This window comes from Lagopus muta, unplaced genomic scaffold (assembly GCF_023343835.1).
Source record: "Lagopus muta isolate bLagMut1 unplaced genomic scaffold, bLagMut1 primary scaffold_144, whole genome shotgun sequence".
Taxonomy (NCBI): domain Eukaryota; kingdom Metazoa; phylum Chordata; class Aves; order Galliformes; family Phasianidae; genus Lagopus; species Lagopus muta.
Genome location: NW_026040196.1, coordinates 22501 through 47546, shown reverse-complemented (window position 1 = coordinate 47546; position 25046 = coordinate 22501). Strand labels below are relative to the sequence as shown.

General features: G+C 45.7%; 2 long non-coding RNA genes across 4 annotated transcripts; both read left to right on the top strand.

Annotated features, from left to right (window-relative positions):
- The first annotated feature begins 4979 nt into the window (after window positions 1–4979).
- Window positions 4980–7702, top strand: LOC125687667 (uncharacterized). 3 transcript variants are annotated; one of them, XR_007374313.1, is made up of 3 exons: window positions 4980–5122; window positions 6004–6362; window positions 6534–6704. It is a non-coding gene; the product is annotated as an uncharacterized LOC125687667 (long non-coding RNA). The 3 variants fall into 3 exon arrangements; XR_007374312.1 differs by lacking the exon at window positions 4980–5122 and adding an exon at window positions 7486–7702 and having other exon boundaries at window positions 5150–6362; window positions 6534–6599; XR_007374311.1 differs by lacking the exon at window positions 4980–5122 and adding an exon at window positions 5150–5880.
- Window positions 7703–13339: 5637 nt separating this feature from the next.
- On the top strand, window positions 13340–14516 carry LOC125687668 (uncharacterized). The gene is made up of 4 exons (XR_007374314.1): window positions 13340–13385; window positions 13599–13674; window positions 13846–13947; window positions 14169–14516. It is a non-coding gene; the product is annotated as an uncharacterized LOC125687668 (long non-coding RNA).
- The last annotated feature ends 10530 nt before the right edge of the window (window positions 14517–25046 follow it).

The window sequence follows — 25046 nt, the reverse complement described above, 5'->3', positions numbered from 1 at the left end:
GAGCAAGTAGCGATGCTGGGCTGTATGCTTCCACCAATGGAGAGCTCGCAGGAAGCACAAGTGGCTGTGGATCAGCTGACAGCCTGCCACATAACAACAGTGACGGACACGAGGAGCTCATCCAAGTCCAAGCCCTCATTTCTCCCGGCTCTGCTGAAGATGCTGACCTGAGCCTGCCAGAAACCACAGGCACCAGCCTGGACTGTGACCTGGTGCCTCTGCAGTGCAGCCCAGCCCAAGCACAGCCTGAGTGCCCCGACAGCAGCACCTCCGTGCAGGAGCAGGTCAGCAACAGTGAGGAGAAGCCGTGCCTCTTGGAGGGGGACTTAGAATCAGGCCTCCAGTCCCAGGCACCATGCAGCGGCTCTGAGAGCTCTGAGCCACTCTCTCTGTGACCTGTCCATCCAAGAGAGGAGGATTCCCATCTTTACCTGGACCTCTCACGCCCTCCTGTCTTTTCCTTTAATAATAAAAGCACACTTGTGCTCACTCAACACCTTGACTGCCTGTGGAGTCTTCATTCACAAGGACTGGGATGAATGCAACAAACAATGAGGTACTTCAGCTTGCAATGCTGAAGCTGTGGGGTGCACGAAGCAGAGCTCGGGGTTAGTTCCCGTTTTGTCTGGCTTTGGGGTGTCTGCAGCTCCCATTTGGTACGGTAGCAAATAATCTCTAGCATCCTGGATGCTGCTCGTGATAACCCCAAGCTTCCTGGCGGTGGCTTTGTGATGCCTTTCAGGGCTTTTGGATGCCTTGTGATGCCTTGGCTGCTCCCTAACACCTCTCTCCTCCAGCCGCGTTCATTCCTGGCTCCCAACCTCCGGGCTGTCTGCACAGAACATCTGCAGCCCTGGCACCATCACGCTGCGGCAGGACGAGCTCACTCAGACCTGGTGTCTCATTGGTCAGCATCAGCTCTGTCCCACCCCTGGCAGTCTCTCATTGGTTAGCTTCAGCGCTGTCCCCTCCCCCGGGGATTCCTTCATCCGCAGTAGGTCCGCCGGCTGCAATTGGCTTAGCTGCCGTGCTCGGGAACGGTCGTTTGGAGCCAGCTGTTGGAGGTGCGACAGACCTCGGTGGCAGCCGTTGCTGTCCTGGCAGCAGCGAGGCGGAAGCCAAGGCACAACGGGAGCGAGTGCTGAGGGCAGCTCCGCCAGAGGTGTGCGGGACAGGGAGAGGAGCCCTGCGCGGCCCCAAGCAAAGGGAGATGGCCGTAAAGTGGAGCACGGGAAGTTCCGCCCATGGATGAGAAGGGAGTTCTTCTCGGTGAGGATGGCGCACCTCTGGAACAGGCTGCCCAGGGAGGCTGTGGCTTCTCCTTGTCTGGAGATATTCCAGAACCGCCTGGACGCCCACCTGCGCAGCCTGCTGTAGGAGCCCGTTTTGCAGGGGGTTGGACTCAGTGATCCCTGGAGGTCCTTCCAGGCCCAGTTCTGTGCTTCTGTGATTTTACTCCTTGCTTCTTGCAGCAGCACGGTGTTTCAGAAGAGCGAAAAGCACAGCAGGCATCAACTGGGTTTCTGTGGCTGCTAAAGCTGTGCTGAGAACTGGGCTGACTGCTGCCCCTGGCAATGTGTGCAAAGTCTGCAGAGGCAGAGGAATAACTTTTCTCTCAAAAGTTGAGCTTGTCTAAGGTAGGTCACTGCTGGGAGAGCTTCTGCTTTAAAGCATCAAGTTGTATAGTAAGGAAATTTTTAAAGCGAGCTTGCCAGTTCTTTTTTACCTAAGTGATTTTTTAGCAAGGAAAGATTGGAGATGCTGCTTGCTAATGGAAGATGGAGAGAGGAAAAGCAAGTGAAAGGCACGCTGTGCATAGCTGCTGCATACCATCTGCACTGCTCTCCCCCTTGTGAGAGGTAGGTTGTGTTTTTGCAGTGGAAGTTTCCAGTAGTTCTGTATGTAGCACAGGATAATTTGCCTTTCACAAAGAAAGCTGCTGAACAGCTCTAGGATTGCAGTTGAAAACTTGTGAAGCAGGTATAAAGGTGTCAATGAATCTATTAATAACTGCTAATGAAAAAGAAATAAATCCAAAGGTGCGAGCAGGGGAAGGAAACTGGGTGGACTCGGAATTACTTCCTTAACAATAACTGTCCAAGGAGGGAGTGAAGCTGCAAAACAGGGACAGTTAACCCCCATGCCTTTAGAAAGGATAATGGGTCTAAAGGCTGTAATACAAACATTGGTTAAGATGGTTTTCTGGGACTCTATGTCACCCTATAACACTCCAGTTTTGCCATTACAGAAGGCAAATAGCACCTATCGACTGGTACAAGATCCAAGAGAAATTAGTGAAATGGTTCTCAAGTGACCCCCCTGCTTCCTAACCCCTATACTTTAATGAGTCAAATCCCACACAGACACAAATGGTTCAGTGTAACAGACCTCAAAGATGCTTTCGGGACCTGTATTTTAGACTCAGAGAGTCAAGATCTTTTTGCCCTTGAATGAGAGGATCCAAAAATGCAACAAAAATAGCAAGAGAGGTGGATTGCTTTACCCCAAGGGTACATAGAATCGCCTAATTTATTTTTATTATATTTTATGTATTATATTATTATAGATATTATATATTGTATTATTATGTATTATTTTATATACATTATATATTTTATATTTTATTTTTGTTTTAACTAATTCAGTGCTGGAGAAAGTTTTGGAAAAGTTTCAGGTTGAAGAGGAGGTGAAGCTGTTTCAGTATGTAGATGATTTGCTGAGTTGTGGAAAAGAGGAGTCTAAAGTAAGAGACTAAGTAAAACTGAATTTCTTGGGAATATGGGCTAGGGCTGTTTGAACTGTAGTATGTGGAAAAGGAAGTCAGATACCTCGGGCATGTGATTTCTGAAGGGAAATGGAGAGTTCTGAAGGAATTCAGGGCACTGTGCAGCTTCATTTGCCCAGGACAAAGAGGGAGCGGCAAAAGTTTCTAGGTTTGATTGCATTCTGTATTTTGTGAATAGAAGAATATGTACAAGAAACAAAGATTGTATCTCCAACTATCACAGGGAGAACCCAACATATTAAAATGGACAGAAGAGGGAAAAGAATTAGTAGAAGTATTGAAACAGGACTTAATCACAGCACCTGTGTTAGAGCTGCCTGCCTTAAAGGAACCATTTCACCTTTTGATAACTGTCAGTGAAAGAGCTGTTTTAGGCATTCTAACACAATAATAGGGAGACAAAAGAAAACCTATTCATAGTTGTTCAAGGTATTAGACCCTGTATCTCAGGGTTGGCCTGAACGTGTGGCTGTGTCCAGGTGGTATCAGCAACTGCCTTACTGGTAGAAGAGAGTGTGCGTGTACACTTTGGGAGTGTAAGGAGCAAGTTGTTGATGGTACGTGTTCCCCCCCCTACCCTTCCATGAAGAGATTGCTCCACATTTTGAGGCATGATGGTTACAAAAAAAAAAAAAAAAAAAAAAAAAAATAGAGCAGGAATCTGCTCCTCAATCTCTTAAAAAAGCATAGTGCCAAACTCTCCCCCATGGAGATGAAATGGGCATGGAATAATTGGTCCAACTTCGAGGGAGTCATGGGTAATATTAAATTCCCTCCACAAGCAAATTTGTATGGGGGAGGAAAAGAGAATATCAATCATTTGTGCAGTTCCAGGAGCTGCTCTTAGTGCTGCCATAGAGATCCGCAATGAACAGCACATGGTAGAAACCCAAATTATAAAGTCCTTTCAGGAATTGGTGACATACCTGCAGTACCAAGTAGAAGATCTTAGGGGACAGAAAAAGAAGAACATTCAAAAGGCCTCCCTCAGCAAGCCCTTAGAGAACAGTTGGTAAATGACAGGGAGATAGATGCTAGTTCCCCAGGTAGTGACTTTCCTCCAGGAGAAAATCTTGAGGATGTGAGAGCCCAAAAAGACAAGTTGGGAAACCTGTGATCCTTCCCTGCCTTTAGATAGAAACTGGGCGTGCATGGGAAGAGACTGGCAGTGGGTATTCTGATGTTCGTACTGACAAAGTTCCCTGTTTGCTACGGAGCCGGCCAAAGTAAGGAAGGATTTTGGTGACACCCTTAGGAAATCAGTATGTGTGGAAAGTGCCATTAACAGAGGGAGGTAAGATCTTGCTGACTGAAAAGGAATCAGAGGGTTATTGGGGACCTGGAATATTTTTCACCATGGGCAACCACTGCCAGTGGTCCCTTACTCCAAGAGCTGCTTATTGGGATGATTACTCCCCAGGACAACTGCTGTTGATTGATTTGCCCCACTGTGGTCCTGTCCCTTTAACCCTCAGGGAGACTCTTCACAAATACTTGTGGAAGCCTCAAGATGATCAGGAGGAACTGTACAAAATTAACCATCTGGATTTCACCTCCCTTCTAACTTTGGTTCATTTAGGACCAGGAAGTCTTATTTTTGTTTTGTTTTCTTTTCCAGTTTTGCTTCTTATAACCTTGGTTTCTTTGGAACCAGGAAGTTCTCTCTTGTTTTCCAGATGCTAACGAATGCTGATACTGTTGCTGTAGCTCACATGTTCCCTTCTCACTCTGCTCCTTTGTCTGGGATCCCTGTGGTATCATTGGTGTTACTGCTTTGGACAGGAATCTTCTTCAGATTAATTTTTGTAATTGCTTATGATGACCTTAACACAGTCACTGGCTGGTCACGGTCCCATGCCCATATTGGCAGTACTGGGCATCTAGTTAGTTTTACTTATGATCCTGTCACTAACTCTCCCGCAGCTTTTGTCCTAATACACAATGCTTCAGTACATACCATACACCTAATCATTGTGCTGGGACTGAATCACAATGGAGTTTTTTTGTTTATTTTTTTCCCTGCAGAGGAGAAAGAATCACAAATGCTTGTGGAGAAAAAAGACTCAGGGATTTCTTCTTCTTTCTTGCTAGCAGATCTTGATGCTCTCCTCTTCCTGCCAGTGGGCTGCGTGTCATGCCATAGTCCTGCAGTCTCCAGAAGTGACCCCACGTGCTACCAAAACAGATCACAGACCTGGATTCAGGCATTCTTCATTCTCCCACTGCACGAGCTGTCATGGAGCAACGTGCTCCTCAAACGTAGTCATTTTGTGAGGTTACACAGTGTTTGTGTACTTATGTAGGAATGGAATGTTGTTTCTGCATTAGAACTAAAACGTGAGTATTTCACGTCATTGTCTCTGCTCCAGTCTTGTGTTGTTTGTTTACTACTACTAATTACTACTTAGTACTACTAAGTACTAACAGCTCTTTTTGGGAGTGTTTTTATTTCATCAGGAGTCTCTGAGGGTCTCCTTCACTTGCCTGTTTGATGAATTTTCCACATTGGTGCTTGCTCAGTGGGTAGATGGAGTAATGAATGTATGGGTACAAGGACTGCTGCTGTTATCTGTCCAGCCATCTGGAATACCTCTGAGCCTTGAGTTCCAGACAACAGACATTGCGCTCCTAAACATTACGATAATGCCTTTAGAAATCCAAAACCCTTGACAATGATATCAGTAGGCTCATTATGTTGCAAGACTACTGATTTTTGATGCTGGTCAGACAGGACCTCAGTGATGATAGAAAATTTAAGGAGGAGAATGTAAGCCATTAGCAATAGATAAACATTTAGCTAGCAACAGTTTCTATTTAGCCAGTATGCCCATGTACAGTTAAGCATCGGGAAGGTCTGTGAACCTGAAATACTCAGGCAATGAGGAATCAGGGGAAAAGGTGAGCATCAAGGTAATAGGGCATGTTCTTTGCTTTGTAATAGGGTTTTGTTTGCTTTTCATTCAGTATCATTTCTTACCATTACGCAGCGTTTGTCTTGTCTTGTTTTTCATGTTGCCAATCAACATTTAGTTGGAGCTTGGGTGACCCGAATGCATACAACTAAGTGTTGACCAAGTGTGATGTGAAATGAAGAGGTAGGCTCCAAAACAGGCTTCTAGTGAGTGCTGTGTACAACATGGAGTATCGAGAACTACCTCTGTTTCTCCCTGCCCCATGTTGTTCAGTACCAGACGTGAAGGTTTCTTCTTTCCTTCTAGGGTTGGAGACTCCACTATCAGATGGCATTGGCCTTTCAAGCCTCCCCGGGTTGTAGCGCTGGTTGTGCCCTGATCCTTGGAAAGGGGAACTGATTCCTTCATCATTACCTGATGGTGACGTCTACTTATCTTGTGTCCAGTGAGCGGTGGTGGAAAAACTGCGGCTCTCCCGAGTGGTGCAAGGACTCTACTGAGGCTCATTGTGTTTATAGTAGAAAACTACAGCCATAGATGGATGCCAATATCCACTCCTTACTCTGTCTGGCAAGCTGTGTTGATCTCTGAAGTTGCTCCCACACTTGTAGAAGTTCTTTGGGCTCAGCATCAGTTGTCTCTTGCACTCACATGGCTTTCACCAGGTATTCTTTCTTTTCCCCCATCTTTAGGGCTCGCAAGTACTGATGTGATGTCTCTGCCTTCTGTCGCTCCCACCAAACATGGGTTTGTTCTTTTTAGGTTCAATATCATTTCTTGACATTATGCAATATTTCTCATTTTTCTTGTGTTTCATGTTGCCAATCTACGCCTAGTTGGAGCTACAGTGAGCCCAAATGGTGACTGCTCTGCTTTGACCAAGTGAGATGCAAAAAGAAGAGGTAGGTTGCAAAACAGGCTTCTAGTGCGTGCCATGTAAGACTTGGGGTATCCAGAGTTAACTTCTTGTCTTTCTCCTTTTCCAGTTCCTTTTCCAGTTCCCTTTGATTTTTTCCCCCCTTTTTATAATTTTCATTTCCTAATCCACTTTCTAATTCTACTGCTTTTCTTTTTTCCAATTCCTTTTCCAATTCCTTTTCCGAATAGTTTTCTGCTTCATTTTTTTATTTTTACCTTTTTCTTTACTCTCCTTGTTCTTTTATTTCCTTTTCTTTCTCTTTCTAATTTGTTTTCTTAAGACTTTTTCAAATTCTTTTTTGTTTTGAATTTTTTCTATTTCTTTCTAATTCTTTTTCTTTTGATAATTCTGTTTCCAATTCTGTTTGTTTCCAATTGTTTTTCTTTTTCTTCATGTTCCTTTTCTTAGTCATATTCCTTTCCGTATTTTATTTTCTTCAACATATTACAATTCCCATTCCAATTCTTTTTCCTTTATTAATTATTTTTCCATTCCCTTTTCTAAATCTTTCTCTCTTTCTAAATCTGTTTCTTCTTTCCTGTTTCTAATTGTGATAATCCTTTGTTTTTTGGCTCAAAGCTTGCTTCCTGAGGTTTTTCTTGTGATAAGACTCAATGATTTGTTAAGGAGGCAAGTGATGGGTGCTAACCGTGTGACAATCGGTATCACTTTGGGAACATTTGAAAGCCCCTTCCTCCAGAGCTGCTTGCCTCCGGAATAGAGTGCTCAGGAGTGTTCACTGGCAGAAGATCTGGCCTGTGACTAAAGAGCTCCAGCTTGGTATGGGAAAATTGGGGAATTATACCATCGTGTTCTGTGAAAAACAAGATGCAGATGGGCATCCCTGTTCCCTCTTGTCTGCTGGCAAGGCCCAGAAGATGGGAACAAAGGAGTTTCTGCTGAGATCCCAGAGCCAGAAGCTGCCGCTCCAAGGAGAGCTGACTCAACCACATTGGATTTGAGCTGTCACTCCAAAGACAGCTGACTCGACCACTTTGAAACTATTGAAAAGGGGCTGTCATCGCCATGGTCATGGCCGTCGTTCTCATCATTCTCCTCGTTGTCAACAGAACAATGCCTGACGACCCACCACTACTGAAGATCAAAGACTGAACTACAAAGCACGCTAGATCCATGGTGGTGACTGTCTCCCTCTTGCTTCCTATAAAGACTCCTTGCTTTGTCTTCTCTATCTTTTCTATCTTTCCTATCGCCCTCCTCCCCTTCCCCATTACCCTGATTCGTAATAGCCTCCGTCCTCCCCTTCCCCATTTCCCTAATTACGATTTGTAATAAATTGGTCGGACCAACATTTCAACTGTTGTTTCTTAATCTCACGCCGGGTATATAGATAATAAAAGAACCTCCTCTCCCTCCTATAAATTGGAGCAAGACACTAATCTGCTTTGTTTTTCTAATTTTTTTTCCTAATTCTTTTCCTATTTCTTTTTCCTGTTGCAAGTTTTTCTTTCCATTGCAAGTCTTTTTCCTTTTCCTATTTCATTTTTTTTTTCTTTTTTGAATCCCAATTCTTTTTCAAATTGTAGTTCTTGTGTTCTCTTTCTGGATCATTTCCTATTTTTTTTTCCTAATTCTTTGTCTAATTCAAACTATTTGTCTAATTCTTTTTCTATTTTTTTCTTTTTCTCATTCTTTTTCTTTTTCCAATTCCTTTTTATTTCCTTTTTCCATTTCTCAATCTAATTTTAATTCTTCTTCTTTTTTTAAAAAAAATACTTTTTGGTCTTTCTAATACTTTTTGTGTTCTAATTTTCTTTTTCCTTTTCTAATGATTTCTCTAATTCTTTTTCTAATTCATTTCCTGCTCTTTGTTTTTTCTTTTTCTAATTCTATTTCTTTTTCCAAGCCTTTTTTGTGGTCCTTTTCCCAGTCTAAGTCTTTCTTTTTTCTATTTCAATTTTTTCTAACTCCAACTCTTTTTCTAATTGTGGTACTTTTTCTTTTCCCTGTTCCACATCTTTTCCCTGTTCCATGTCTTTTTCATTTTTCTGTTTCAGTTTTTTCTTTTACATTTTCCAATTTTTTCTAATTTTTTAAATTAATTTTCTAATTCATTTTCTATTTTTTTCTGTTCTTTTTGATTGTTTTTTTTTTCAGATTCTAAATATTTTTCTACTTTTCATTGTAAATCTTGTTATCTTTCTATTTTTTCTTTATATTTTTCCTTTTTCTAATTCATTTTATTTTTCTCAATCTTTTTCCAGCTCTTTTTCTGTTTCCAGGTTTTTCTTTTTGCAGTTTTTTTCCTTTTCCAATTATCCTTCTAATTCTTCTCCTTTTTCTTTATCCATTGGTTTTCTTTTTCTAATTCCTTTTCTTTTCATATTCTTTCTCTTGCTCTAGTGCTTTTGTTTCCTTTCTCTTCTTTTTCATTTTCCAATTCTTTTTCCAGGTCTGTTTCCATTTCCAGTTCTCTCTCCAATTTTTCATCTATTTTTTTCCATTTTTTCTTTTCTCAATTCCTTTTTATACAATTCCTTTTCTTTTTCCAATTCCTTTTCATCTTCTTTTCCATATTTTTGTTTTTCTCTCTCTAATTCTTTTTCTAATTCTTCTTCTATTTTTTCTAATTATTCTCTTTTTTATTTTTCATTGTTCTATTTCTAGTTCTTTTTCTAGACTTTTTTCTCACTTTTCCATTTTCCTTTATTTTTTCCCTCTTTTTTTGTCTTTCTACTTTTAGCTCCTTTTCCAATTCCTTTTCTAATATTTTTTTTCTAATTCTTTCTCATTTCCCATTTTTTTCCAGTTCCTTATCTTTTTCCAATTCTCATTCTAATCCTAATTTGTCCTCGTTTTTTCGTTTTCTAATTGTTTTTCTCTTTCATTTTCTAATTTAATTATTTTCTTTCTTTTCTATTTCAAATTATTTTTATAATATTTTCTTCACCTTTTTCTTCTCCCCTTTTCTTGTTTTTCTGTTTCTTACTCTTTTTCTAATTCTTTTTGTCTTATTTCCTAATTCTTTTTCTAATTCTTTTGCTTTTTCTAATTCTTGATTTTTTTCCTTTTCTAATATTTTTTTCCCTAATTGGTTTTCTTTTTCCTTTTTATTTTTGTAATTCTTTTTCTAATTCCAGTTCTTTTTCCTCTGCCTTTTCCAATTCTTCTAGTTCTATTTCCAAATCGTTTTCTATTTATTTTCCTAATTCCAATTATTTTGTCTTTTTCCTCGCCTTTTTCCTATCCTCATTGTATTTCAAATTCTTTTTTCTTTTTCTAATAATGTTCCTTTTAATAATTCTAGTTATTTCTCTTTCTTTCTTTTTCTACATCGTTCTTTTCTCCTTTCCTTTTCTCTTTTTTCATTTTTATTCCCCTTTTTTCATTTCCGTTTTCCTTTTCCTTTTTTCTTTTCATTTTCATCTTCTGTGAACCTGAAGTGCTCAGGCAATGAGAAACCAGGGGAGGAGAAGGTAAGAGTTGGATAATAGATCATGGACGATGTCCCACTGATTCAGATTTCAGTGTTCCTGAAGAAAATACTACCAGTCTACAAGAGCCTTATCCAGCTGGGCTGCATTGCCAGATAACAAACCTGAATAAAGCAAAGGACGCACGATGTTGTGGGTTTTCACTTGGGTTCCTTGTACTGTCCATGCGGATTCACGGTATTTTTGTACAGGCTTGTGGATCTTCACTGGGCTTTGCAGAAGTCCGCCCTGGTTCGCTGAAGACTTTGCAGGATCACTGGTCTTCACTGAGATTCCATGAAGTTCACGTGGTTTTGTAAGATTTTGCACAGCTTTGCTTCTGTTCACACTGGTTTCCCATATCTCCGCTTTGGTTTAGTCAAGTTTGCACAATTTTGCTGGCCTTTGCTGCCTTAAAGTTTCACTCCTTTACTTAGCCCCTGACAGTTTGCAGGTGGAATCTCAAATTCTCAGTCATCTAGTGCTGCTGCCACTTCCCCCACCTTTCCAGAGTATGAGCTTGCAATTAAATATCATCTACACATGGATACACATCCTAAGGCAGTGAAACTCTGTCAAAGTTCACTGAGGTGGCTTGAGCAATAGTGGGAGAATATGTACACCCCTGTGGGAATCAGCTAAAGGTATATCATATCCCCTCCTGTGTGAAAGCAGACTTTTCTTTATTCTCTTCCTGCAAGGAAACTGTAAAGAGCATTTTTTACGCTGAAAACTGCCATCCAAATAAGCTCCAAAGCCCATTTCACGTCATATTCCAGACACAAACCATCAGTATTTCACACCAAACTCCAGGTTCACGTCCTTGCTAATTCACCCCAAATTGAGTTCCCAAAACCTCATTATTTCATTCCAAATATCAGCGCCAACACTCCCTGATGTCACCCCCCAGGGATGCTCCAGCATCAATCCCCCAGCATTACTCCTTCACATCACCCCCCTTTCATCCCAACATCACCCACCAGTGCCAACCCAACAATGTCACCCTGGAGTCACTTCCTAATGTCACCCCTCACCGTCACCACAATATCCACTCTCAGCATTACTCCAACATTGTCATTCCCCAGTGTCACCCCAATGCTCTCACCCCAGAACCAGTCATTCACATTAAATCCCTGTGGTACTCCAACATCACTCCCAATGATGTCACCCTATCATGCTACTCCCTAACATCTATCCTATTGATACCCCAACATCACTCCAACATAACCACCGTGTCACTCCCTCTAGGTGTCACTCTAAAATTTTAGATGATTCCATTAAGTGGGAAGCAGAATCTCCCTAAGCAAGTATGCTATTACTATCTGACCCTTGAGAGATGGCAAGCCACAGAAAAGGAGAGAGAAGGAACATGCCAGCAGCGGATTTGATCAGCATCACTAGCAGGGCATCCCCTGCTTCAAAGCACACTTCCACTCTTTCTCCCACTTTCATTCTCCCCAGGGTCTGTAGGGTTTGATCCACTTGCATGCTGTACCCGTTCAGCCAGTACATGATACAGAACTTTACAATCTAAGAATTTTAGGATGCTATAATCACAAAATAAACAAGACAGTTAGGCAAAGCAGACTACAACAACAAAAGAGAATAAATAGAAGGCTTACCCCTATCCTGGGCTCACTCACAAAACTCTAGCAGAGCAGATCTCCAGCAGAAACCCTTCCCCCCTGGCAGCCAGCTCTTAAATAGCTCTAGGAGGGGGCAGCCTGGCTCCACCCCTTCTGGCAGCACAGGTGAATTGAATTGCCTTCACCTGTGCTCCTCTGGCTGCCTCATGGCTCGCCTCAGGTGATCAATCAGAGGTTCAGGCCATGACTCAGCAGTTCCCATACAAGAGCCCAGCTGGAACATCGGCTTGCAAAACAAGTCTTCGCAAGAACAAGACCAAATACCAGGGACAGCTCTCTCTACAAAACATTTGCAGCCACAGCCACAAATATCAACTCCCTTAAAACTGCCAAAATCCCTTTTTCAATTCCAGGATCATTCTTCAGTCAGGGGCCGTTAGGTCCCCAATATAACACCCCAACAACGTCACCACCCAGTGTTCACTCCCTGATGTCACCCACCCTTCCTCCCCAAAAAGCCCCAACATAACCCATGCCACTACAATGACACTTCAGAATCACTCTCCAGTGTCACCCCAATGTCACTCCCAGAGTCGTGCCAGCAATGTCACCCCCCAACATCACACTAAGTCACCCCAGTGTCTCCATCGAGTATATCTCTCTCTCTGATTCCCCCCCCCCCCCCACCCGCAATACCCCAGCATCACCCCCCATCGTCACTCTCCAGGCTCAGTCCACAACTTCACCCCAGTGTCATCCCAGCATCACTCCATGGCATCACCCCAACTTGCTTGCCAAGTAAGCAAGGTTTGGGACAGCAGCTCCTAGCGGGGTTGTATAAGCTTTCAGACACTGATAATCGATTATTAATCACCACCTTCCATCTGGTTTCCAAACCAGATGACAACGAGTTATGTGGGGAGTCTGTTCTGGAAACGATTTTTTTTCCAAACCTGCTATGAGTTCAGAAATCCCACATCATGCTGCAGCAGAAATGGGGTACAGTGGTATGTTAGCGACCCCTGCTTCAGGGAGCACAGGGGCTGCGTAAAGTGCACACGCTGCAGCCTGCCTATTTCTTTGGAGTCTGGGATTGAAACTTGACCCAAAAGGCCACACACTGCCATACAGGCAGGTGCCAGGTTCACCCACTGACTATGTCAAATCCTGAATTGTTTTCACAATGGGCTTTAATTGCAAAGAAAGTAGGCGACACGTTTCTCACTGGAGAGCCACAAGCTGTCCCCACTAGTTTGGCAAACAGAGCTCGCTCCGATCACACCGGTAATCTCAACTCTGCCATCCAGGCTGCACACACAGCTTTTCAGCATCTTGCTGTATCAGTACTGAAATTTGTGTGCTGTATCATACTGAAATTTGTGCTCCCCTATCTATTAGAAATTTTACTGAATGCTTTTGAGGACAGACTTCAATCAAAATATGCATGCAATTGTTTCTCATCCTTTGATCAAACTCCCTTGCCGGACAGGCAGATCCAATCACCTGCTTGTAATTAGTCTTTTTTTGTTGTTGTTTACGGTCTGAAGCAGTAATTGAGCACCTGGTGAGGGGTGTGGCCAGCCCTGCCAGCACAGGTGGAAGCAATTTACCTGTGGGACCGGATAGGGCTGAGCTTGGCTCCACCCCCTCCCTGCCCATATTTAAGGGCTGGGAACAGACAGAGCAGCATTCTGCTTGGGAGCTGCCTCCTTGGGAGCATTGGGAGCGAGTTCTGCCCTTTGGAATGGGGTGAGTGACTGCTGCTTTATTACGGGGCTCTGGTCTTTCCCTTTTGGGGGATCCTGACCACTTTTAAGGGCTGGAAGCTGTGAGGGCAGCATCTCTGCATGGAGGCTCCTTCCTTTGGGATGTGGGCTGTTTGTTTTTGGAATGGGGTCATTGATTTCTTCTTTACTGCTGGATTGTAATTTCACTTTCTGGGGGCTCCTGACCACATTTAAGGTCTGTCAGCAGAAGGAGCAGCAACTGCACCTGGAGATTGCTTCCTTTAGAGCGTGGGGTGAACCCTTGAAACTGGGTGAGTGATTCTTTATTCCAGGGTTGCAATATCTTGTTGTTGGGGGGATCCTGACCCCACTTAAGGGCTGGCAGCCTTTAAGGTGGTATCTGTCTTTAGAGACCATCTCCTTGGGAGTGTGGGATGAGCTCTGGTCCTTGAGAAAGGGTGATTCATTCCTTCTTGTTTTAGGACTGTGACCTTTCCTGTTTTTGGGGCATCCTGACCACATTGAAGTGCTGGCAGATGTAAGGGCAGCATTGATCTCTGGAGACTGTCTCCTGTGGAGCAGGGGTGAGTTTTGGCCTTTGAGACGGGTGTAAGTGGTTTCTTTGTTTTTTCTTTATTTCAGGGCTGCATTCTCCCTTTTTTTTTTTTTTTTTTTCTTTTATCCTGACCACTTTTAAGGGGTGGAAGCCGTAAGGGCAGCATCTCTACCTGGAGACTGCTTCCTTGGCAGTGTGGGCTGAGTGTTCATCTTTGGAATGGGGTAACTTATTCTTCCTTTATTTCAGGGCTGTTATGCACTGCTTCCAACCATGCAGAGTTGTTTAAGGGCGTTCTGTGCACCCTTAGGTGTAATAAATCTTCGTCTTTATAGAAAGCCAAGGATTGTCCTCTTCTGGACTGCTGTACTCAGTATCACCCCAGTGTGATGAAGTGAAGCCCCTGCTCTGCTGAATACTGGGACTGGCCCAGAGAGGCTCTGATGGATGTGGATTATCCTAGCCAGAGTACTTGATACCATTGGTGGTGATCTCGTCCAACTGCCACACAATGAACAGGAACATCCACAGCCAGATCTGGCTGCCCAGAGGCTGACCCAGCCTCACCTTGGAAGGGACGGGGCATCCATCACATGTCTGGGTAACCTGTTCTGCTGTGTCACCACCCTCACTGTACCAGATTTTCTTTATATCTAGGCTAAATCTTTCCTTATTCTTCCCTTCAGGTGTTGAAAGGCTGTTACCAGATCACCTTGGAGCTTTCACTTCTGCAGGCTGAACAGCTCCAGCTCTCTCTCTTTATAGGAAAGGCGTTCCATCCCTCAGTTCATATTTGTGGCTGTTCTCTGGATGTTCTCCAACAGCTCCACGTCTGTCCTGCGCTGCGGACATCCACATCCAGATGCAGCACCTCCAGGTGAGGCCTCACAGCGCAGAGCAGAAGGGCAGGACCAGCTCCCTTCGCCTGCTGACCACACATCTTTGGATGGAGCCCAGCGTACGGTTGGCTTTCTGGGCCAGGAAGGTACATCGCTGAGTGCCACTACTCAGCCTGTTGAGGTCCCTCTGGATGGCGTTGTCCCTCTAGTGTGTCACTGCACCCCAAAGCTCGGTGTCATTAGGGTGCACTCAGCCCCACTGTCAATGTCACTGATGAAGGGGCAATCCCAGGTGTTTGTACAAACTCAGCAAAGAACACCTTGAGAGCAGCCCCACAGAAAATTACTTGCGGCTCCCGGTGGATGAGCTGGGATCCATGAGTGGACATCAGCCAGCAGAGCGTGCTTGCAGCCTGGAAGGCCAGCTGTGTTCTGGGCTGCGTTAAAAGAGGAGCGGCCAGCAGGGAGAGGGAGGTGATCATCCCCATCTGCTCGGCTCTTGTGAGGCTTCATCTGCAGTGCTGCATCCAGGCCTGGGGCCCCCAGCACAGGAAGGACGTGGAGCTCATGGAGCGGGTCCAGAGGAGGCACTGAGATGAGCAGACGGTTGGAGCAGCTCTCCTACAAGGAAAGGTTGAGGGAAGTGGGGTTGTTCAGCCTGGAGAAGAGAAGGCTTGGGGGCGAACTCATTGCAGCCTCACAGTACTTGAAGGGGGAACAGCAGGAAGGGGAACGGCTGTTTACGAGGGTGGATCGTGATAGGACAAGGGGAAATGATTTTAAACTGAAACAGGGGAGGTTTAGGTTGGTTATTAGGAGGAAGCTTTTCACACAGAGGGTGGTGACGCACTGGAACGTGTGCTTCAGAGTCACTTCCAGGAGGATCTGCTCCTCGATTTTTTTGCAGCACAGAGGTGAGACTGACACGTTGGTGGTTCCCAGGGTCACACTTTATATCTGCAGTAACAGCTGTGCTGTTGCCTTTTTTCTGCTCACCAGGGACTTCACCTGACTGCCTCGACTTCTCAAATACCACTGAGAGTGGCTTGGTGACTGCAGCGGTGAATTCCCTCAGGGCTCTGGGACTCGTCTCATCAGGACCCAAAGACTCCTGGATGTCAGGTTCTCAGGTGGTCCAGATCCTGATCTGCCATCACAGTGTGGGATAGGGAGGGGTCTGTGGGACCGGCATTGCTTCCTCAATCCCCACCTACCAAACCGAAGGTGAGAGCAGTGTATAATGAGCAGTTATCAGAGAAGATGGAAGATGGATATTGTTGGGTACGTGAGCCTTCTCCTTGTCTGTTGTTCCCAGCTGCAGTGCTGCTGGAAAGCAGCATCACGCACAGAGTGCAGCCACATTGATCAGGGAAAGGAGTGCAGGTTTGTGAAAGAGGCACATCTGCAGGGCAGTGCCTTCATTACTGTTTTGTGTCCCACAGGTGGCTGCGGAGTTGCAGCGCTCCCAAGTGCTGTAACGACTGCATGGAGATGCGTGGCTCTTCATGGGAACAGCAAGGAACCGGAATCTGCATTTCCTGGAATGCCCCAGAGCCTCGCTTTGCTGGCTGGTAATTGTCTGCCCAGCAGGTAAGGGCAATGCTCACCCATCAGTGTTTACCCACTCCATAGCACGGCACAACACGGTGCTCCCAGAGTTCTTCATTGCACTTTATGGTGCCCTGGATGCTGCCTGTCCTTTTCTTTCTGTGTTCTCTTTGTCTCTGGCCTTTCACTGCAGTGTTTTCCTTCCCTTTGCCCTTGCTGTTCCCTACTGCATTCTCTTGCCCTCCTGTTTTTGTGTTCCATGCTGGGTTCTCTTGGCTATTGCCCTTGGCTTTCTTTACCACATTCACTTCGGCATTCAGTTTTGGTGTTCCTAGCTGCGTTCTCCTGCCCTCCTGTTTTGGTATTTCCTTCCACGTTCTCTTAGCCGTTGCCATTGGCTGGGCATTCTCTTGCCCTCCTGTTTTTGTGTTCCGTGCTGGGTTCTCTTGGCCATTGCCCTTGGCTTTCTTTGCCACATTCACTTCGGCATTCAGTTTTGGTGTTCCCTGCTGCGTTCTCCTGCCCTCCTGTTTTGGTATTTCCTTCCACGTTCTCTTAGCCGTTGCCATTGGCTGGGCATTCTCTTGCCCTCCTGTTTTTGTGTTCCGTGCTGGGTTCTCTTGGCCATTGCCCTTGGCTTTCTTTGCCACATTCACTTCGGCATTCAGTTTTGGTGTTCCCTGCTGCGTTCTCCTGCCCTCCTGTTTTGGCGTTTCTTGCCGTGTTCTCTTGGCCATCATCCTGGGCATTTCCTTCCACGTTCTCTTGGCCCTTGCCCTCCTGTTTTTGTGTTCTATGCCACATCTCTTGGCCATTGCCCTTGGCTTTCTGTTGCCACATCCTCTTCAGCATTCAGTTTTGGCGTTCCCGGCAGCATTCTCTTTGGCCTCCTGTTTTGGCATTTCCTGCCACATTGTCTTGGCCCTTGCCTGGGCATTCCCTGCAGCGTTCTCTTTGACCTCCTAACTTGCTGTTCCAGCCACATTCTGCATTGGCCTTCTTTGCCGCGTTCTTTTTGGCCTCCTATTTTGGCTTTTCCTGCCATGTTTTCTTAGCCCTTGCCTGGGCATTCCACGTTGTGTTCCCTTGTCCTTTTGTTTTGGCATTTTGTGCTGCATTCTCTTGGCCTTTGCCCTTGGCCTTTCCTGCTGTGTTCTCTTTGGCTGTATTCTGACCTTTCCTGTTGCGTTCTCCTTGCCCTCACCTTGGCTTTCCATTGGTGCTCTCTTTGCTTTTGCCCTTGCCTTAGCTTGGCTGTTTTCTTCGCATTTACCTTGGTATTCCATGAGAGTTCTCCTTCCCTTTGCCTGCCCTGGGAGTTCTGCTTGCCTTCGGCACTCTGGGATTAGCTGGGAGGCAACATTAAAGTTAACCTTGACCTGAACCCATAGCTGAATGGGAGTTCTAACGATAATTGTGTTAACCTGCAGCGTATCTGTAAACCAAACCCTTAACGCAGTGTTGAAAATGTCTCTTAACCTGAATGCTGCCTTAAAAATAATGCCTCATGTTTTTTGTCAAATAACCTTAATTGTGATTGTAGTGCAGAATACTGATGTTAGACCAACTGTAACTTCAACCCTATGAATAACATTAATTATATCCCTAATGTTAATTATAATTATAATTAATTACAACCCTTGTGTCATCATTACAGCAACGTGCTCAGGGTGCAGCCCCACACATGCGGGGCAGCGCCTTCATTACTGCGTTGTGTCCCACAGGTGGCAGCAGTGCTGCGTTGCTCCTGAGCACTTTAAGGACAGCACGGAGATGCGCGGCTCTTCACGGCAGCAGCAGAAACTGAAATCTGCATTTCCTGGAACGCCCCGGAACCTTGCTTTGCTGGCTGGTAATTGTCTGCCCAGCAGGTAAGGGCAGTGCTCACCCACCAGTGTTTACTCATTACTTACTGAGACACAAGGTAGGGTTCCCAGAGCTCATTTCTGCACTTCATGGTGTCCTGAATGCTGCCTGTCCTTTTCTTTCCGTGTTCTCCTCACCTCCAGCCTTTCCCTGCTGTGTTCTCCTTGCCCTCGCTGTTCCCTACTGCGTTCTCTTGCCCTCCTGTTTTGGCATTCCCTGTGGCATTCTCTTGGCCATTTGCCCTTGGCCACCTTTGCTGCGTTCTCTTTGGCCTTCGGTTCTGGCCATCTGTGCCACATTCCCTTGGCCTTTGTCCTTGGCCTTCTTTGCCACGTTCCCTTTGCCTTCTGTTCTGGCATTCCCTACAACATTCTCTTTGGCCTTCAGTTTTGGTGCTCCTGGCTGCGTTCTCTTTGGCCATTGCCCTCAGCCTTCATTGCCACATTCCCTTTGGCCTCTTGTTTTGGCATCCCTTACGGCGTTCTCTTTGGCCTTTGGTTTTGGCGTTCCCTTCCATGTTCTCTTTGGCCATTGCCCTTGGCCTTCTTCGTTGGCCTTCCATGCAGCGTTCTCATGGACCTTGCCCTCCATTTTGGCCTTCCCTGATTTGTTTTCTTTTGTCTCTGTTTTGGCGTTCTCTGCAGCCTTCTCCTCAGGCCTGGCCTGTGACGAGGCTTTCTCTTCAGTGCTCTCCCTGCCTTTGCCTTCCCTTTGCCTTTGGTGTTGCCTTCCCTTGGGTGTCGTCCATGCCTTTGCCCTCCGTTTTGGCATTCCCTCAGCTGTTCTCCTTGCCTTTTGCTCTTACCTTTGCCTTGGCCTTCCCTATCGCTCACTCTGAGCACGATCCTAATAACCCTAACCTCAATACTTTCTCCCCAACCCTAAGCTCTGAACCCCAAATGAAGTGTGAATTGCAGCCATGACTGTATAGATACCTGTGCAAATTAACCCTGCACCTTCCATAGTGCTTTCAATTGGGCACTGAACCCATCTGTAACCTTCTGTGTAATACTAACAAAAACCCCACAGCTTCTCTGTTAAATACTCCTAACCTTACTCTGAAGCCATTTCTTGGAGCCGTGTTTGGCTTCCATGTTTTGTGGGTGGGCTGACTGAGCATCGTTTGTGTCTCAGCGTTCCTCCTTCTAAAGCGTGTCTCTGTATTACAGGTGAAGATGCCTTCGATGCTTCCAGTTGATGGCTTCCCCCCTGCAATGCCATCATCTTTCCAGTCCTCCCACACTCACCGCCAGCTCGGTTCAGTCCAGCTTTTACCTGAATCCCTGCTTTGTTCCCTTTCCTGAGCGCTTTAAGGACAGCACGGAGATGCGCGGCTCTTCACGGCAGCAGCAGAAACTGAAATCTGCATTTCCTGGAACGCCCCGGAACCTTGCTTTGCTGGCTGGTAATTGTCTGCCCAGCAGGTAAGGGCAATGCTCACCCACCAGTGTTTACTCATTACTTACTGAGACACAAGGTAGGGTTCCCAGAGCTCATTTCTGCACTTCATGGTGTCCTGAATGCTGCCTGTCCTTTTCTTTCCGTGTTCTCCTCACCTCCAGCCTTTCCCTGCTGTGTTCTCCTTGCCCTCGCTGTTCCCTACTGCGTTCTCTTGCCCTCCTGTTTTGGCGTTCCCTGTGGCATTCTCTTGGCCATTTGCCCTTGGCCACCTTCGCTGTGTTCTCTTTGGCCTTTGGTTCTGGCCATCTGTGCCACATTCCCTTGGCCTTTGTCCTTGGCCTTCTTTGCCACGTTCCCTTTGCCTCCTGTTTTGGCGTTCCCTGTGGCATTCTCTTGGCCATTTGCCCTTGGCCACCTTCGCTGTATTCTCTTTGGCCTTTGGTTCTGGCCATCTGTGCCACATTCCCTTGGCCTTTGTCCTTGGCCTTCTTTGCCACGTTCCCTTTGCCTCCTGTTCTGGCGTTCCCTGCGGCATTCTCTTTGGCCTTCGGTTTTGGCGTCCCCTTCCACGTTCTCTTTGGCCATTGCTCCCGGCCTTCATTGCCACTTTCCCTTTGGCCTCTTGTTTTGGCATCTCCTACAGCATTCTCTTTGCCTTTGGTTTTGGCCTTTTGTGCTGCATTCTCTTTGGCCATTGCCCTTGCACCTTCTGCATCGGCCTTCCCTGCAGCGTTCTCACGGACCTCGCTCTCCATTTTGGCCTTCTGCGTTGATCTCTTTGGTCTCTGTTCTGGTGTTCTCTGTGGCCTTCTCCTTGGGCCTGACCTCTGATGCGACTTTTGGCATTCTCCAAGCCTTTCCCATCCCTTTGCCTTTGCCCTCTGTTTTGGCGTTCCCTCGGCTGTTCTCCTTGCCTTTTGCTCCTGCCTTTGCCTTGGCCTTCCCTAACGGTCACTCTAACCCTAATCCTGATGTACCTAACCCTAACACCTTTCCTGTTAAACACTCCTAACCTTACTCTGAAGCCATTTCTTGGAGTGGTGTTTGGCTTCCACGTTTTGTGGGGGTGGGCTGACGGTGAGCACAGTTTGGGTCTCAGCGTTCCTCCTTCTAAAGCGTGTCTCTGTATTACAGGTGAAGATGCCTTCGATGCTTCCAGTCGATGACTTCCCCCCTGCGCTGCCATTGGCTTTCCTGGCCTCCCACACTCACCGCCAGCTCAGTTCAGTTGAGCCGTTACCCGAATCCCCACTCCGTTCCCTTTCCATGATCTTCCTGTCACTCTGCCACAAGCCCCCACCAAGGTCATCGCAGGCAACGTGTGGGATGCAGCACTCGGTCTCATTACAGTTCATCCCATCAGCTTCAGCCCAGCGATCCAACCCACCCGCACCCTTCCTGAGGGCCCTTCTGCTCCCAGGCCAATCAACGCTTCCTTCTGATGCCATCTGTGTTCCTTCCTGCCCACTTTCAGACTCGTGCCCCTTTGTGGCCATTTTGAGAGTTGCGCTGATTTCAGCGTCTGCATTCAATTGACTTCAACCAAATTGGCTTTAGCTTTACATTCAATTAATGTAAACCGAATTGGCTTTAGTTTTACATTCACTTAATGTAAACCAAATTGGCTTTAGCTTTACATTCGATTAATGTAAACCAAATTGGCTTTAGTTTTCCATCCAATTAATGTAAACCAAATTGGCTTTAGCATTGCCTTGCTTACGGGGTTGGGTTAGCTTTGCTTTGTTTGTTCTAGCGCAGGGCTAACCCAACCCCGTAACCAAGGGCCGGCGGAGGCGATTTTGTTCCTCCCGGCCAGTCTGAGACTTGCGCCCCCTTGTGGCCATTTGAAGAGTTGCGCTGATTCCAGCCTCTGCATTCAATTGATCTCAACCAAATTGGCTTTCGCTTTGCATTCAACTTATTTCAACCAAATTGGCTTTAGTTTTACATTCACTTGACTTCAATCAAATTGGCTTTAGCTTTACATTCACTTAATGTAAACCAAATTGGCTTTAGTTTTACATCCAATTAAATGTAATCCAAATTGGCTTTAGTTTTACATTCAATTAATGTAAACCAAATTGGCTTTAAGTTTGCCTTGCTTACGGGGTTGGGTTAGCTTTGCTTTGTTTGTTCTAGCGCAGGGCTAACCCAACCCCGTAACCAAGGGCCGGCGGAGGCGATTTTGTTCCTTACCGGCCAGTCTGAGACTTGCGCCCCCTTGTGGCCATTTGATGATCTGTGCTGATTTCAGCATCTGCATTCAATTAATCTCAACCAAATTGGCTTTAGCCTTGCAGTCATTTTGCATCAATCAAATTGGCTTTGGCTTTGCATTCAACTTATTTCAACCAAATTGGCTTTAGTTTTACATTCACTTGACTTCAATCAAATTGGCTTTATCTTTACACTCAATTATTGTAAACCAAATTGGCTTTAGTTTTACATCCAATTAAATGTAAACCAAATTGGCTTTAGTTTTCCATCCAATTAATGTAAACCAAATTGGCTTTAGCATTGCCTTGCTTACGGGGTTGGGTTAGCTTTGCTTTGTTTGTTCTAGCGCAGGGCTAACCCAACCCCGTAACCAAGGGCCGGCGGAGGCGATTTTGTTCCTCCCGGCCAGTCTGAGACTCGCGCCCCCTTGTGGCCATTTGAAGAGTTGCGCTGATTCCAGCCTCTGCATTCAATTAATCTCAACCAAATTTGGCTTTAGCCTTGCAGTCATTTTGCATCAACCAAATTGGCTTTAGTTTTACATTCACTTGACTTCAATCAAATTGGCTTTAGTTTTACATTCACTTAATGTAAACCAAATTGGCTTTAGTTTTACATCCAATTAAATGTAAACGAAATTGGCTTTAGTTTTCCATCCAATTAATGTAAACCAAATTGGCTTTAGCATTGCCTTGCTTACGGGGTTGGGTTAGCTTTGCTTTGTTTGTTCTAGCGCAGGGCTAACCCATCCCCGTAACCAAGGACCGGTGGAGGCGATTTTGTTCCTCCCGGCCAGTCTGAGACTCGCGCCCCCTTGTGGCCATTTGAAGAGTTGCGCTGATTCCAGCCTCTGCATTCAATTAATCTCAACCAAATTTGGCTTTAGCCTTGCAGTCATTTTGCATCAACCAAATTGGCTTTGGCTTTGCATTCAACTTAATTCAACCAAATTGGCTTTAGCATTGCCTTGCTTACGGGGTTGGGTTAGCTTTGCTTTGTTTGTTCTAGCGCAGGGCTAACCCATCCCCGTAACCAAGGGCCGGTGGAGGTGATTTTGTTCCTCCCGGCCAGTCTGAGACTCGCGCCCCTTTGTGGCCGTTCTGAGAATTGCAATGTCTTTGGATGGGCTGAGATCTGCACTGCTTTTGAGGTGGGTTCTCACAAATGTGGTGTCACTAATGGGGTATGGTGGGTTTGTACCCTTTCTCTGGTTGGTATGACGTCTATGTGAACCATGTGTTACAGCTGTACTGCATATGTGTGTGCTGCGCCTGTAAATTGCGTCGTGCCATGTACGCAATATGTGTTATGTTGCGCCTGTAAACTGTGTTGTGCCTTGTACAGAATGTGTGGATGCTGTGCCTATAAACTAAGTTGGGGAATCACAGACCCCTATTCATTACATGTTCTGCTTCTCAATGCATAGTTGCTGGTATAGCGTGTATATACATACATGTATATGATTGTATGAGTCCTGCCTTGTAAAAACAGTGCTGTAATAAACAAATAGTTAAACAATGCACGTACGTTGTGTGTCTTGCTTTGTCACGGCAAGGACTTGAAGGACACTGGAACATAGGTGAGAAAGGTAGGTGTGGAGGGTGGTAAAATTAGACATGGGGTTAGAATTAGACTTAGACTTTTAGGGTTAGACTTAGACTTTTAGGGTTAGACTTAGACTATTACGGTTAGACTTTTAGACTTTTAGACTTTTAGACTTTTAGACTTTTAGACTTTTAGACTTTTAGACTTTTAGACTTTTAGACTTTTAGACTTTTAGACTTTTAGACTTTTAGACTTTTAGACTTTTAGACTTTTAGACTTTTAGACTTTTAGACTTTTAGACTTTTAGACTTTTAGACTTTTAGACTTTTAGACTTTTAGTTAGGGTTAGGGTTAGGGTTAGGGTTAGGGTTAGGGTTAGGGTTAGGGTTAGGGTTAGGGTTAGGGTTAGGGGTTAGGGGTTAGGGGTTAGGGGTTAGGGGTTAGGGGTTAGGGGTTAGGGGTTAGGGGTTAGGGTTAGGGTTAGGGTTAGGGTTAGGGTTAGGGTTAGGGTTAGGGTTAGGGTTAGGGTTAGGGTTAGGGTTAGGGTTAGGGTTAGGGTTAGGGTTAGGGTTAGGGTTAGGGTTAGGGGTTAGGGTTAGGGTTAGGGTTAGGGGTTAGGGTTAGGGTTAGGGTTAGGGTTAGGGTTAGGGTTAGGGTTAGGGTTAGGGTTAGGGTTAGGGTTAGGGTTAGGGTTAGGGTTAGGGTTAGGGTTAGGGTTAGGGTTAGGGTTAGGGTTAGGGTTAGGGTTAGGGTTAGGGTTAGGGTTTAGGGTTAGGGTTAGGGTTAGGGTTAGGGTTAGGGTTAGGGTTAGGGTTAGGGTTAGGGTTAGGGTTAGGGTTAGGGTTAGGGTTAGGGTTAGGGTTAGGGTTAGGGTTAGGGTTAGGGTTAGGGTTAGGGTTAGGGTTAGGGTTAGGGTTAGGGTTAGGGTTAGGGTTAGGGTTAGGGTTAGGGTTAGGGTTAGGGTTAGGGTTAGGGTTAGGGTTAGGGTTAGGGTTAGGGTTAGGGTTAGGGTTAGGGTTAGGGTTAGGGTTAGGGTTAGGGTTAGGGTTAGGGTTAGGGTTAGGGTTAGGGTTAGGGTTAGGGTTAGGGTTAGGGTTAGGGTTAGGGTTAGGGTTAGGGTTAGGGTTAGGGTTAGGGTTAGGGTTAGGGTTAGGGTTAGGGTTAGGGTTAGGGTTAGGGTTAGGGTTAGGGTTAGGGTTAGGGTTAGGGTTAGGGTTAGGGTTAGGGTTAGGGTTAGGGTTAGGGTTAGGGTTAGGGTTAGGGTTAGGGTTAGGGTTAGGGTTAGGGTTAGGGTTAGGGTTAGGGTTAGGGTTAGGGTTAGGGTTAGGGTTAGGGTTAGGGTTAGGGTTAGGGTTAGGGTTAGGGTTAGGGTTAGGGTTAGGGTTAGGGTTAGGGTTAGGGTTAGGGTTAGGGTTAGGGTTAGGGTTAGGGTTAGGGTTAGGGTTAGGGTTAGGGTTAGGGTTAGGGTTAGGGTTAGGGTTAGGGTTAGGGTTAGGGTTAGGGTTAGGGTTAGGGTTAGGGTTAGGGTTAGGGTTAGGGTTAGGGTTAGGGTTAGGGTTAGGGTTAGGGTTAGGGTTAGGGTTAGGGTTAGGGTTAGGGTTAGGGTTAGGGTTAGGGTTAGGTTAGGGTTAGGGTTAGGGTTAGGGTTAGGGTTAGGGTTAGGGTTAGGGTTAGGGTTAGGGTTAGGGTTAGGGTTAGGGTTAGGGTTAGG